The 15,640-nt window shown below is 31.5% G+C and overlaps 1 protein-coding gene and 1 pseudogene across 2 annotated transcripts in view; one reads left to right on the top strand and one right to left on the bottom strand.

Moving 5' to 3' along the window:
• The window catches only part of LOC113516391 (uncharacterized), a 135,677-nt gene that overhangs the window by 105,482 nt on the left and 14,555 nt on the right, over positions 1-15,640 (bottom strand). Inside the window, exon 1 of one of the 2 annotated variants that reach the window (XM_052898759.1) lies at positions 1,121-1,175. The exons of the other annotated variant lie outside the window; for it this stretch is intronic. The gene's annotated coding sequence lies outside the window, so the exon portion shown is untranslated. Of the gene's footprint in view, positions 1-1,120; positions 1,176-15,640 lie in introns of those variants that run through there. 2 annotated transcript variants of the gene reach the window in all.
• LOC113513470 (histone-lysine N-methyltransferase SETMAR-like) lies at positions 10,795-15,414 on the top strand (annotated as a pseudogene).

The raw sequence follows: 15,640 nt of genomic DNA, 5'->3' as shown, positions 1-15,640 counted from the left end.
ACTGCCCTGCTGTTCAGACTTGAGTGACATTTAATTTCCCTAAGGAGAGAAATGTAGACAATCGTGTACCAAAAATCATAGCTAAAGATACTTACAGTAACAAAATAAATAACTTAATTGAAGTAGCAATATAAAGCATACAATATACCAAATATACCCGCACGTCTTTGACCTAAATAATAATAAATCCTTCCACTTTCTGGAATATAAAGAAAACTTTCAATATGAACGAAATATTTGGTATGAAAATTGTATAATCTAGTTAAAACATTACATTCAATATATCTTTGACTTTTATTTAATGGGGTAAAAACCATTTCGACTTACACAGCTGTTACTATACGGGTAAAGTTTAAAAAATGTTTGGGAGTTCTTAATTGGGCTTTTTGAAACATTAATCAAGTGTTACGTCGGGGGGGAATTTTTATGTCGGCCGAGACGGGTGATAGGACGGCTGACGGATGACGGGCAGCCGCGGGGTCGCGCGACACACTGCATCCATCAGAATACGATTATTTGGATATCCCAGATTGAAGTTTGGGACACATTATTTCAAAATAACATTTATCAATCTGTTAAGCTTAAGTTTTGTATTCCAACATGCATATAAAGTTTTTGTAACATCATATATGTAGGTAATCTATGACCGTTTTCTTCTCTCTTTGCCATTTTTTATTGAAATTAGAAAAAACAAAGGTTTTTTTTATCTTATATTGATTATATTACAGTAATTATAAAAATTAATGAAAATCGACTAACCTACTTGCATGTTCATGTAATTGCAAGTAGGTTAGTCGATTTCCATTAATTTTTATATGAGGATGAATATTCCCGAGGATATGAATATTCAAATACCTCGGAAGAACAATATATACCTATTGGTAAAAATACATACATAAAGTATATTTTGTCGGAAATTAATAAATGAACAGACAAGAGAACTCTGGTATTTCCAGAGAGTTTTCAAAGAGAGAGAATTTTAAAAAAGAGGAAATTCTAAATTCATTCGTATTTTTTTGCACATGTGGTCATATCTTCGCCAGTCGTCCACCGATTTTGATAATTTATAAGAGAATACTCTTAAGTATGAATTGTTACAAATAAATAAGTAAACACTTACTTAAATTGGGGTGGTCCATTTTAAAAAAATAGGGCGGGCGAGCAGCCGAGGCGGCGCAAGCGGCGACTAGTGAGAAACGCGGCGCGCGATGTAAAAATAAAATAATAATAACAGGAGCGATGCGCGCGCAGTTAACGTGTCTTGCGGTTTGCTAAGGTAAACATTGCATCCGTGATGACTATGACTTCCGACGATATCATACCATATTATATAAATATAGACCGCCTGCTTAATGTAAAATTTACATTCATGACAAATATTAATCTTTATTTAATTTTAATTAAAAGTAACAAATGTAATAAGAACTTACATTTGCAATAGTACAATGACAACCTCAAAAACACATGCACAAAATTGGGTCCTGTTCAAAGTTCCAAAAAGCTGGCGGTTTAATAATTTATTCGATCTTAGATTAAATTATACTCAATATTGGGCGATCAACACTTAAAATCTCAGTATTATTTCAGAGCACTGCTGAATTAGGCTTCCATTAGAAACGAATGTAAACTATTCATCCATTAACTCAATACACATAAATATTCAATAATATTAATCTGAGATCATACGGCAGTAAACCTAATCAATTGCAAAAAAATACATCAAAATCGATTCAAAAGTAGCAACGTAATTACGTATTACTACGCATACACAAAATATATATACTAATTGAGAATCTCCTCCTCTTGAAAGACACTCATAAACGATAACTAACATTACCTTAGTTTTAATATAATGCTATATTTGAAATCTATGAAGCCTATACGTATATCTAATATTATATTATAAATAAATAAATATGTGCTTAATTTGTTTTCTTGTTTTTCTACCTTTATTTAAAAGTTATACAACAGTAATTCCCTGTTTTATATATAAAATTATATTCGTTTTAAAATAATAAGCTTATATTAGTAAAATAGCTTTTTTATTCATATTATTTTATTTAATATTTTTATTTATAAAAGAAAACAATAAATAAAATAAAGTGAACAAAATAATATGGTAGTAAAGTAATGGCGAAAGTTTGCAAAGATATTTGGATGTTTAGATATTTGTATGTTTATTACTCAATCACACTTAAATGACTAAAAGAATTTGATTGATATTTTACACATGGGTAGATTACATTCTAACTTAACACACAGGATACTTTGTTTAATACACACAAAAAAAATCGCGGAACCAACAAGCTCAAAATAGTATTAATTTATATAAGTAATTAAAACAATTTTCAAACAAAAAACATTAGAAGTGTTTGAAAAATATCTCTATTGAACATTCTGTCTTTTTGCCATAGTAGTATTGTTATGGTTCGTTTGTATATAAATAAAGTTTTTAAATACGATACCTGACATTTTGTATTAACATTGGTCCGTACTACCAACATAGCCTGAAGAATAAGCAACCTAAAGTGGGAAGGAGGTACTTACATAGCTCAAAGAACCAACAACCGATGGGGTAGATTCTTTAGTGGCGACCCTGAACAGATAAACACAGTGTAGGACGACCCTGCACTAGATAGTATGACGACCTCAAATGTACTGCAGGGAATTAGCGGATACAGGTGGGTTAGGACTGTTTCTTATGACAGTCTATGGAAGAGATCTTTGTTCAGCAGTGGACAGATAATGACTGAGATGATAAGGATGATGATTTGTCCTTAAAATTAGTTTATTCTTATCGATCAATCGTATTTTTTTTTTACTTGCACATCTTTATTTCATATTCAGAAGAACTAAGATTAGATATAATTTTATTCCAGGTAAATAATAGATTTCAGTCACGCAAATGAAGACCTGATATAATACTTTAAAGTGAAACTTATATTGAATGGAAACCTGTTTGTTTGAACAATTCAGAGAAAAACTAAAGCTATAAAAGTTCTAGTCTAGGATAATGAAGTTATCCCTCTCCCTGACTATATGTGAAATTCAATGTACTATTTCTAACATTCTATCCTTTATTCATAAAAACATAAAGCCTTTCATAAACCAATTTTTTAACTGTTAAACTGTTTTGTCTCTTGTATCACATCTCTATATTTTAAAAATAATAGAATTTCATCGTGCCTCCGACCAAATTGTTTATAATTACTCCTCTCCATCCAAAGGTTGCCTGGAAGAGATCGCTTTTAACGATAAGGTCGCCCATTGTTTTCTCATTGTGATTATTTCTTGTAATTGTTTATATTTATAATAAGTTTTACTATTGTAATCTTTTGGAGGAAACATTAAAGAGTATCTATCTATCTATTTTTTGAGCTAAATTTTCATTTTGAAAGAAAATAACAAAACAGTGCAATAGTTAAAATATGTTAAACTTATCTTACTATTATAATAATATTATAATTAAACGATGTCTATACCTACTCGAGAGATATTTAAGAAAAATTTATATAAGGAATTTTAATAAGAGCAATAGGAACCAAAACAATTATTTCTTTTTATTTAATTATTAGAAATTTTGTATATCTGTCTGATTGTTTATTTCGGCATCACACATGAACTGCTGCACAAATTGGATACGGTTTTCACAGTTATTTCTTTTTTTTATACAACTTATAATATATTAATGGCAAACAAGCTGACGGCCCATCTAATGGAAAGTTCTTATGATCTAGTATAATCTAGTATGATGTATGTTTTACCTTGATACACCATCTAGAATCAATTTCATTGGTTTTCCTACTTCTAAATACGATACCACGGATACGAAGCGAACAAAAAACTATTTCATTAAACAAAAATAAAAATTAGAAGAACAAACAGTAATAGATGTTAAGTGTGTATAATGTTTTGTTTATGTTGTACGCAACTTCATCCGGTATGTGATCTGCTTCTATCTAAATGGGCAGTTAGATACAAATTTTAATTGATTATTTAAATCATATTGCAGGCAATGGCTTTTAGTATTGTCAATTTTGAATGGCTATGAAGAAATTTGAGTAATTTATAGAGATTTAGCATTATAGATAACATAATGTAGTATACCTACCTACTAGACACTTATAGTAAGATACGTAAATATTCGTTCTCGTATGCACACTAAGGTCAGGGTAAAATAGGACTGAACATTTTTTCGTCGCCCAGAATAGTGAAAAGTTTGTGATGGTGTTAAACTTTTATTCGATCATTCAATTCTTTTATATCTCACGCTTACTATTATTACTAGAAAATTTATAATTATTAGTTATTTTGTTTTAGCCATTTTTCTATACAAAAATAATATATTTAGGGTTCCGTAGGTAAAAAACGATGGTCAGTATGTCGATTAATCATGGACATTTGTTTTAAATTTCGTTCAATTGTCATTAAATTTTATACTTAAATATTTCGTAAGATAATAATTAAATCACTGAACTATCGAAAACTTTGTCCCTAAACACGACTGTAATAGCCAAACGTAATAATTTTAAACTATATGATAAGGAATCTCTATAAATCAAAAAAACAGTGAATAAAGGCGAAAATAAAGAAACACGACAAGAGCCCCGTCACATTAATCAGAGAAGTCGGTCATCAAAAGATTTGCTTACACGATATTAATGTCTTAACCATAAGGGAAAAGTCCCGCTAGCATATCTAATGAAAAATAATTTAGGTGTAGACGGGGAACATTAATATTAATAAATAATAAGGTGACGGTTCGCACGGTAGTACATAAATCCGGAACGCTGCGAGCCGTCACAATAGTAATATATTAGGACAAATGTTATTACAAGCCCGACTCGTTATGTTATTTTTGTACATTCCCCCGAGTTACGAATTGAAGGCAAACAGTCGAGTTACGGGCCGCCCGGCCCGTGCGGTCTGCCGCTCAACCGGCCGCCCGCAGTAGGTTACTTCTCACACCGCAAAACATGACATTATACAATGATGGCAGTTTTCCCATATTTTGATAAAATTGGCTTCTTATTTAATACTCTCGCATATATGCGGCAATAATAAGATCATCATCATCATCATATTAGCTGTAAACGATCCGCTGGTGCACATACGCCTCCCCAATTAGGGGGGGTTTTGCCAGTAGTTGCCATGCTTGGCAAGCGGGTTGACAACTGCAGTTAGACTTTGGTGATGATTTAAGAGCGACACTGCTATCCATACCTCAACCATTAAGTTCCCTTAGTCACCTCTTATGACACCACGGGAAAGGAAGGAGTGTCCCATTCTATGCCGGGACCACACGGCAAATAAATTTATAAATAATAAGATAATTTTCCATAATAACAACTCTAAATACAAATATCTAATACGACAAATCTAAAAACGACTTCAATAGTGACAAAATTAATTTAAAACACACGCGGGAATAAAACCTACGATTACAAATAAAATTATCAGAAACAATTCAAAAATGAAAATATCATGTAACTTACAAAAATTTCCAGGCGAAATTAGAACCTCCTATTTTTGGAATATTTTTCATTTCATTATTATTTTAAGTGACGCAGAAAATATTTGTGCGTTTTTAAATAGAGTGGCGTTCTTGCCAAAAAAAGACGTTATCTGTAATTCCAAGATGGTGTGACCGTTGTCCGTATTATCGATATACGAACAACGGCGCACCGCGCACCGCTCTCTCAATTCACATATTCCACCAAATACCAACAATTCAAACTTGATGGATGATCAGCGCAGATTAATGAATAATTTATTTAGTCACACATAAAATTGCTAGCGAGTAATGACGCGAGAAACTCTGTCAGTTACACTCGGATACGTGAAAACGTTGTACCTTATAGCTGTACTGTAGCAATAGGTCTCGAGAAGTCGTTTCCACCACATAGACAATCGAATAGGTAATCGAAGCGCCACTAAGTGTAAATGTTTAATTACAAGCCAATTTACCACAACCATAGCAAATAAGCATCGGCTTCGATTCGTATTATTTTAAGTCAGAGCTGTCAAAACTATGGCCCGGAACGTGTTCATACGACTCCCGAAAAAATTTTAGTACAAAGAATATTTGTTATTTTATTTCTAAGCGACTTCAGAAAGGAATAATACCTAGAAGTCAATTTACCTGAATTTTGTTTATGTCTATGTATTACACGATATATTCACGAATCCTAAACCTACTTTGATTTTTTTTGCAATCGATACAATAGGATCGCAGGTAAAATTGCTGTTTTTTGTAAAGCAAGTTCTTTGATTTTTACCTAACAAGCAAGCAGACGAAGCAAAGAAGAGATTTATGATTTTGACCTTTAGGTATGTAAGTAAGTACGTGTGTACGTTCTATCAGAATTTCTAAACTACTTATCATAATATGACCAATGACGTATCATTAGAAGCATTTTGATCAGTCGCTGACTATCGAATATGTGACGTTACATTGAATATAATGTCCTCTAGATGGCATGCAACTATGTATTAAAAAAGTTTTTTTTAATGACTCAGTATTGGATAATAAATGAAAGGACTTAATTAACACATTTCATTTTCACTGATCGTCTACCATCAGACGGGCTATATGCTTGTTTATCACCTTCGTGGTATAAAATATATATAATAATTTTTAAAATAATTTGAAATAGACAATTTTCATTACTACGGTATGTTGTTATACGAACGTTATAACAATACAAAGTACGAATAAAATGATTACAATTCTTAAATCAGCCTTATAAAACCATTAAAAAGTTAAAAAAAAAAAAAAACTAAATATATATAAAAAAAAAAATTTGGCAGATCTGTAATTATTTTTCTTACTAACTATGAAAGCGACTTTGTTTGCTTATTACCCCTTAGCGCCTTAACGACTTAACCAATCACTTTGAATTTGTGTGTGTCCCATTCGTATTTCAACCGTAAAGCAGTTGTTTGCATGGCTGTGTTTCGGGTGGGATAATGGCGTGAATTTACAGGGTACAGAGGAATAACATCTGAGTCCTCAGAAATGGCAATGCATGGGGGGTATGATGAACGAAACAGTATACTCTGTTATGTCCATGGTACTGCTCATGTCTATAGACGACGGTTACCACTTTCCATCAGGTGGACCGTCAGCTTGTTTGCCATTCTAAGCTGTAAAAAAAATCCGGTTGCGCGGATGAAGACACAAATAATAGTTAGTTACAGATAAAAAGGAACTTTTTTGATCATGAGCCTTTTTATCTGAATTCCACTGTCATTTATTAACAACATTATATGTGTACACAAATAATTTAGTTAATAATTATAATTATAATGTTATCAGTAGCCGAGCTACATTAAAAGTTTCATTAATTCTCATCCGATATAATAATTATATCAGTTATCATTTATTAGTTTGTTACAAAACTACATACCGTTGTTCTAACAAAAACAAAATTACTATAGTCCCTCGTGGGCCCAGTAACGCGTAGCTTCGGTCAAAATAAACTTTCCTTAGATGTATATTATTGTAAAACAGACCATTATATTATCATACATAAGTAAATATTATCTTTATACTAGAAATATAAAAACAATGAGTTGCAAAGTCCTTTGCTGGGTTAGTAAAAGAGTGAATGTGTTAGGTGCTCCTCGTTTGTGAAGTTTTATTTATGAAAAACGATGAAAAGATTATATTATCAATATCATATCCTAACCATATCATAACAATAATTATGAATAAGATTTTGGTGCATGAAAGAAAACCAAATTTATTGTATTACAGTGTATAATCTGGTATGTATTAGAATTGTATTTTTTCTCTGTATTCTCATATTATGAAAGAAAGAATGAAGAAAAGAAATATTTTTACAAGTAAACTTTTATTTAAGCATTTTGAGTAATTTCTTTCATTTTTTTACAGCCCTTTCGGAACGCAATTTCAGCCAAGAACGGCCAAAAAACTCAGCTGTTGTTTTTTAAAAAAAATTTATTATATAAATAAAGAATTTATGTAAATACAAACTACTAAACAATATCAGATCATAAAATTTAAAATATATAATATTATATATAATTAAAACAAATCAATAAAATAAATCAGTTGCAATGATCAGAACAAACCAATCCCTACTTTTTTTTTTTTGATGAGTGAAAATGAAATGGTAACCCCGCCTGCACTAACGGGATACGCTGGCGGAGCACCAGTGAAGGATGATCGATGAGAATGAACACAAGCCAGTTAGCCCATCATGATGAATTCACAAGGAATTAATCATGATACTTTCCCGGAAGAACCGCGAAGAGGTCGACCTGGCTAGGTATATTGCTGGAAATGGGATTCTTAGTCTCCATCACTAACTATCCCTTTGCCCCCAACCAATCCCTACTGGCCGCACCCGTTTTCGCGTATGACGGATGAGCCGGCCATCATTGCACTTAACCATATTTTAGGGAACTCTATAACTTGTGGCACCACGCAACCTCTTATCTGGACATTTTAGTAAGCACGACTTACTTAATATCTTCAACCACGTCATAGCCAAATGAAGATAATTTCATACTACATAACAGTTACAGTATCCGCATATTATACAGCCGCCGCATGATCTTAACCATTCTGATATGACTACTTTTATTAAACTAACGCGACGTCTTGTATATTTCAAAATTCTCTATTATATACATTACATATTAAAAACCCAAGGAAAATCTATAAATGGTTTAAACAATAAAGTAAATTAATTATTTAAATCTCAATTTAATGATGCGGTTCCTAAATTCGGCATCCAATAAAAATGTCTATCCCTTTAACTCGTATTGTTCGTAACATATTAATCATCCATTAGTTAGTTATTTTCATTAAAACTATAGACTTTATTTATTGGGCCATACATTTATTGGTTATATTTTAATTGACATATAATATAGTAATTAAGAAAAAATAAAAATAACTACTTTGTTGGAAAAAAAATTATTCCATTAAGTATTCCACACATACATATATGGTAACTGTTTAATTAAGTCATCAATAATAATTCTCAGAAACAATCACAAGGGATAAATACTTTAAGCCTTTAATGATTTACCTATACCAAAGCAAACGTATACAACAGAAAACGTCAGTGTGTGTTTACAATAAAAATTTTCATATATGAAATCTAACCCCATTAACTGACAGTTAGTGGGGCGAAAGTTAGAACAATGAACATATTAATATAATTTACCCTTATCTACATTATAGATCAAATTGTCGCCGCTTCCTCGTCTTATATTGTAATTTATTGCAGAACTAGTCACTGAAGTTCAGAATTTAAACACAATTAAAGGTCACATCTAACTTTGTGGAGATTAAACCTTTAACAGCGGCGTTATTCAGAAACTAAGTAGTTTTGACCATACTGTTGGGATCTTTGTCGGATGAAATAAGGTCTAGTTTCCGCGTATGTATAAATCACATAATCTTGGGTATCCGAGTATACGCTGAGCAATACTGCGGCTGTGAGATTATCTGATCTTTGGCTACAAAATTTAATTACCTATAATTGTTTTTGTTTTTTGAAATGGTAAAGTTCTTTAAACACTAAATGAAGTTGCAGACACATATTAGACAATGATAACCGCTTAAACGCTTATAGCGTTTAAGCGGTTACGCGCAATCAAAGTACATATATCTTTAATAAAAAATAAATATACAAAACTCACGACTTTTATCCTATATATATTATATATGTACTATATATATTTTTCAAAGTAACTAAGTAACTACTACTGCAATTTGAATTCTAACATAATGCTAATTTTCTCCTGCAGAACGCCAAACTTTCTTCCTCTTATGAAGTGAAACTTGGAATACGTATTCAAATGATTTCAAAGTACATATATGATAAAATGTAACGTTTGAAAGTTATAGAAACGACTATTTTGCTCATTGCCTTTTCTATCCTATTTACGTTCTCCTCCAATATAACATTATGTTTACACTTTACATATAATTAATTACACGTTATAACAGAAAGTACAAAACATTACCGTATTAATGTATGTTTCTCTAGAAGCCAAATGGGTACAAACTATTTCCCATTAAACAGAATGATAGCCAAACCAAATTTTCATCCAACTACTTTTTAACTAATTCGTCGTCGTAATTTCTATATATGCGCATTTGATGTACAAATATATATATATATATATATATATATATATATATATATATATATATATATATATATATATATAATAATTTGACAAACTAACGACTAAACTGTGATTGATTTAACATGTTAAACATTCTGTAATGTATGATTATATAATGACGTTATCAATTCACTACATCAAGGTGTAGAAAGTGACTAAAAATATGCAATAAATAGCTATGGCCTCTTTCTTTTCTCCTCTTCCCAAAGGTTATCTGGAAGAGATTACTTTAGCAATAAGACCGTCTTTTTCATTTTTTTTTATCTGTACTTTGTTACTAAATTTATACTTATTATCCTATTAATAATAGTAATTATAAGTATTAGTTTATACTAATACTTATAATTTTATTTTTGCATCATTTATGTTATGCTTTATATACAAACCCTATAGACACTTTCTCCTTTCGGGTTCTCAAGGTTGACTGGAAGAAATCCCTTTAAGGGATAAGTTCACCTTTGTATATTTTTGTTATAACCTAATATATATATATAGTAATATACGTGAATGTACAAACACATATCTAAATAAATAAATAAAACCCTGTACAAATTAAAGAAATTGAATACCACCAAATCAACACCATAATAGTAGGTTATATCCTCATGTTATTAATAGGGACCCATGCCCAGCAGTGGGGCGTTATTGGTATGTTATGATTAAATATGGAATTTAAATATTTAATAATAAAACGAGCAAAATTTTTTTAACTTGATTAAATTTTAGTGCATGTTATAAAAACGTATAAATACAAATTGAACGTCTGAAGCGTGGAAGTGTGCTGTGCATGGCGGAGTAATTATTTTTTGTTAGGGTGTTTTAATGGGCCGTCAACATGTGTCCGCAAAGGGGCGGCTCGGGACTCGTAGGCCAGCGGATTAATTGCTGTAACATTACTTTAAAGACCATATGGAAAAATGACAACACGGCATTTGGTAGTTCACATACGCCTAAAATACGTATTACAACTACACATCATGAAGAACTAAATAACATATATGAAACATTTACTTTTATTTCAAAGTACTTCGGTTATTTGACATGCGGTTGATTGATTTTACGTCAAATATAATATTATTATTTAAGTAAATTAATGTACAACTTTATTCCACTTTTAGAAATGATACATATACTACGAATAATATAACAAAGTTTGTACACTTTTTTTATCCAATTTCTATGTGAGTGGCAACTTGTTTCTGGCTTGTTACGTTCCATTCATTTTCAAGGCAGGCCGAAGTCAATTATACAATATGGTGCGCGCAATAAAACGCCGCACGCGTCCACGCTCATTCTCGATCACTTTGATCGCTCCGGATGTCACAGTCGTTTGGTACCATTCGAACAGTTTCGCGAACGTTTCCACCAATAAATATCGTTTAATTTTAGAATAATTCCCAACAGATCTGCCAGCCCGGCCCTCGATTCATGGCTCTATAAAGTTATCCCTTGGCTTGTTTATAGCTGCGCCAATTGGATGTGAAATATGTTATGCACGAAAAAATTGTATACGTATCACACATTTACTTATCTTTTATAATTAGTGCAATATATATATATATATATACTTATTTTTCTGCTTTCCTCATGGTTAACTGGTAGAGAACGCCAATAAGTTTGCCATATGCCGTATGTATATATTATATAATTGTGCATTGGAATTTATATATATATATATATATATATATATATATATATGTGTATATATATATATATATGTATATATATGTACTTAACTGTAGTGCGAAACTCGATTTCTCTCAAAAAACAGTATTACTTAGTATTTAAAACACTAAAACGCCAAATGAATTATTTAACAAATGATATGAAATATATAGCCAAGCACAAAAGTAAATAAATTGTATGCATTAATGCTATTTCAAGGCTTCAGAGCCATCTACTTGCAATTTGTATAATTATCATAATCCTCTCCGCTTTAGCTGCTCGAATCATTCCTTTCCATCGATTACCAAAAATAAGAAAACCATTTCAATAGTAATGGTGTCACCATACAAATTGATATCAAGCGACGTTTATATACAAAACTAATGTTCCTTGTCAACAATTTTATTAACAGTGACCAACACGCGAAGTCCGTTGCCAGTTCAAGGGAAGATTACGTCACACATGCACCCCGCAATGTGGGCATTACAATACATATTTATATTATTAAGACAAATTATAGTCATTGTTGAGACTATTTTGAATACTAAAAGCCCTAAACACTTACATGCATTATAATTAATAAATTATTTATATTTATGAAAAACATAACCATAACGATAAAATTAACTAAAATGCTACCATCTTGTCACAAAAAAGTTAAACTTGCGATAGACAGGTGTTCAATACATGTTGAAACATCTCGCTAAGCGTTTCTAAAATTTGTTTATATCTAAACAAAAGATAATTACATACGTTTTTATACGATTAGCATCAGATGGACTGTATGCCTGATTGTCATCTTCTTGGTATAAAAAAAAGTTACCGTTTCAATTTATTTTATTAAAAAAGTGTTTAAAACAGTGTATTTTATTATAGTAATCTATAGATTTTGGTACATAAAGTTACATATAAACATTATTGTATTGACTAAATAATATTTATTCACTTACGTCATTTTTTTATCCAAATTAAAATGACAAGCTGACGGTCGACCGAACAGATATAGACAGGAACAGTACCATGGACATAACAGAGTATACTGTGTCGACTATATTACCCCTCATGCGTTGCCATTTCTAAGTACTAAGGTATTATACCTCTGTATCCTGTAATTTCACTGCCATATTCTACATTTTAAACCAAAACACAGCCATGCAAACACAACAACATCATATTAATGGCAGTAATACGAATAGGACAGAGGTACTTAAGCAAAGGATTTTTATACAAAGTTTCTCCCTGGTTATATGAGTATACGTAAGTATGTTATATAAGGTCTATAACCATACACGATATCAACCACATATTAAGTATTAATACACCAAAACTTTACGACAAAAGAGGTTGTTCTATTTTTTTCGACAAATATTTGACCTCGCCTTTATTAAAGTATATGAAGTCGTGTATCAATAATACCTTTCCAGTACGTAACTCTCAACATTACCACAGGGAAATGCTTTACAAAAAGGATTATGAACAAAGTTTAATCCCTACAGCACTTCATATTAATAATAATTTATTATTGCAATAAAACGGCAACACTGTAACGATTTCTATACAAAATATGGTGCAGTGAGTCATTATTATTTCAATCCTTAATAAATTGTTCAGAGATAAACAAATTTGGCGGCGACATAATGGTACTCGTATCTCCTTAACTATCTAATAATCCATGCTCAAGAGTAAGTTTGTCAATGAATTCGTTAATAAAATTGTCCTCTAACTAAAAGATTTATTGTCTGAACTCAGTTTACTAGCAGCAAGCGGCGGGCGTGCGTTTCTAAGCGGTCAATTGATTAAACGAAGCAATTAAGCAATCAGCCATACTGGGCCGATTGTCGCAAATGAGTGCGGGTTCGACATCTGCGTTCACTCGTCAGTATATACAATACTGTTCAACTGCTGAGAAATTTCTAAGAATTGATTGTCGCGGAAACAAATTCTTTAAATTGTTTCACTTTATGAGTGCCCTATTTTTGATCTTTGTACTCATGATAAATAATATTTTTATAACACTATTCAGAAAAAAGCATGTCTTTTCTTTCCTTTAAACTATAAAATAAAAAACAATTTACAATTGATCTCTGCTTTAATATGTATATAAATACTTAAATCTGTAAATTAAATGCGAATTTTATTAAATTTAAAATAAATTTACGTTCAAAAGTCCACGATCATCTCATGAACTCGTTACAACAATAGTAGCTAGTCATTATTTTTATGTCATTTATGTAAATTATTTATTGTGTATAGGTATACATTATTAACTGTTATTTTTTTACCTATCCCAATAATGAAATACCGCGTTTGTGATCTTCTGTTCATTCCAAAGTTCGCTTTTTGTACCATATTTTCTTTTCTTTAATAAAGTTATAAAAAACAAAATTTTCATAGAATTCAAAAAGCAGAAAATAAACACAATCGATAATATTAGTTCCTTACATATGAAATTAGCGTTTTGTCGTAGTAACCACTTTGATTTGAAATATCTCCTCTTTGGTTAAAAATTCCAAATTCAAATTTATAAATTCATTTACTTGGTACATTTGAGTTTTTAAAACAGTCATTCATTTGTTTTTTTTTTTTATTATTTTTTTCCTTGGCGTCGCTTATTACCGCACAATGGAAAACATGAAATATATTTACGGTATATTTACAAGTACGAGTTGTACCATGGCACCAGTGCTACAGAAACAGCTCGAAGGATTAATGATGTGTACAGTGCTGGTGTCGCAAAAGAAATCACGTACGTTTTTGGTTTCAACGTTTTCGTTCTGGTAATAAAGTCGACCTTCAGAACCAACCCCGTGAACGGCCGGAGACCAAAGTGGAAAATGAAGAATTAAAGGCTATTATGGAAGCGAATCCATCACAAAGCACTTTAGAGATAGCTACAGGCTTCGGGGTAAGTGATAAATCTGTATTAATCCACTTGAAGCAAATCGGAAAAGTAAAAAAACTAGAACGACCTCATGGTACCTCAGGGTACCTGATGAATTGAGTAAATCGAATTTGCAAACACGCGTCGACTGCTGTGTTACTTTGCTCAGCAGACACAATAATAAAGAGATTTTAAATCGAATCATTACTTGTGATGAAAAGTGGATACTGTACGATAATCGGAAGTGCTCGTCGCAATAGCTGAACCCTGGAGATCCAGCCAAAGCCTGCCCTAAACGAAAATTGACTCAGAAAATGTTACTTGGTGTACTTACTTCGTGTTTGGTGGACTAGCGCCGGTGTCATTCACTGCAGCTTTCTAAAATCTAGCCAAACGATTACGTTACTTAACGACAACGTAAGGCTACACAACAAACAACCACTAAGTTAGATGAGCTACAATTAGAATGTCTGCGACATTCACCGTACTCTTCGGATCTTGCTCCAACAGATTACCATTTTTTCCAGAATTTGGACAAGTTCTTACAAGGAAAAAAATTCAACTCCGATGCGGCAGTTCAAACCGCCTTCGAAGAGTTTATTGATTCTGGCCCCCATGGTTTATTTAGTAAAGGGACCAATGAACTACCTGTGAGATGGCAAAAGTGCATAGATAACAACGGTGCATACTTTGATTAATTAAATATATTTTGCAAAAAAAATTACTTTATATTCTTCCCGTACAAAACGCCAATTTCGTTTGTAAGGACCTAATATTATATAAATAATTATCCATCATAGACGTATTATAATGCATTCACATTGTCTACGATTTGATATGACGTAAAAACAAACTCCTATGTAAATAACGACCAAATATGATATAAACCTCCTTCTTTTTTAAATTAGTTAAAAATTATTTTAA

The sequence above is a fragment of the Galleria mellonella genome, unplaced genomic scaffold, assembly GCF_026898425.1.
Source record: "Galleria mellonella isolate WM207_F2 unplaced genomic scaffold, CSIRO_AGI_GalMel_v1 utg537, whole genome shotgun sequence".
Classification (NCBI taxonomy): domain Eukaryota; kingdom Metazoa; phylum Arthropoda; class Insecta; order Lepidoptera; family Pyralidae; genus Galleria; species Galleria mellonella.
This window is presented reverse-complemented; position numbering and strand designations above follow the sequence as displayed.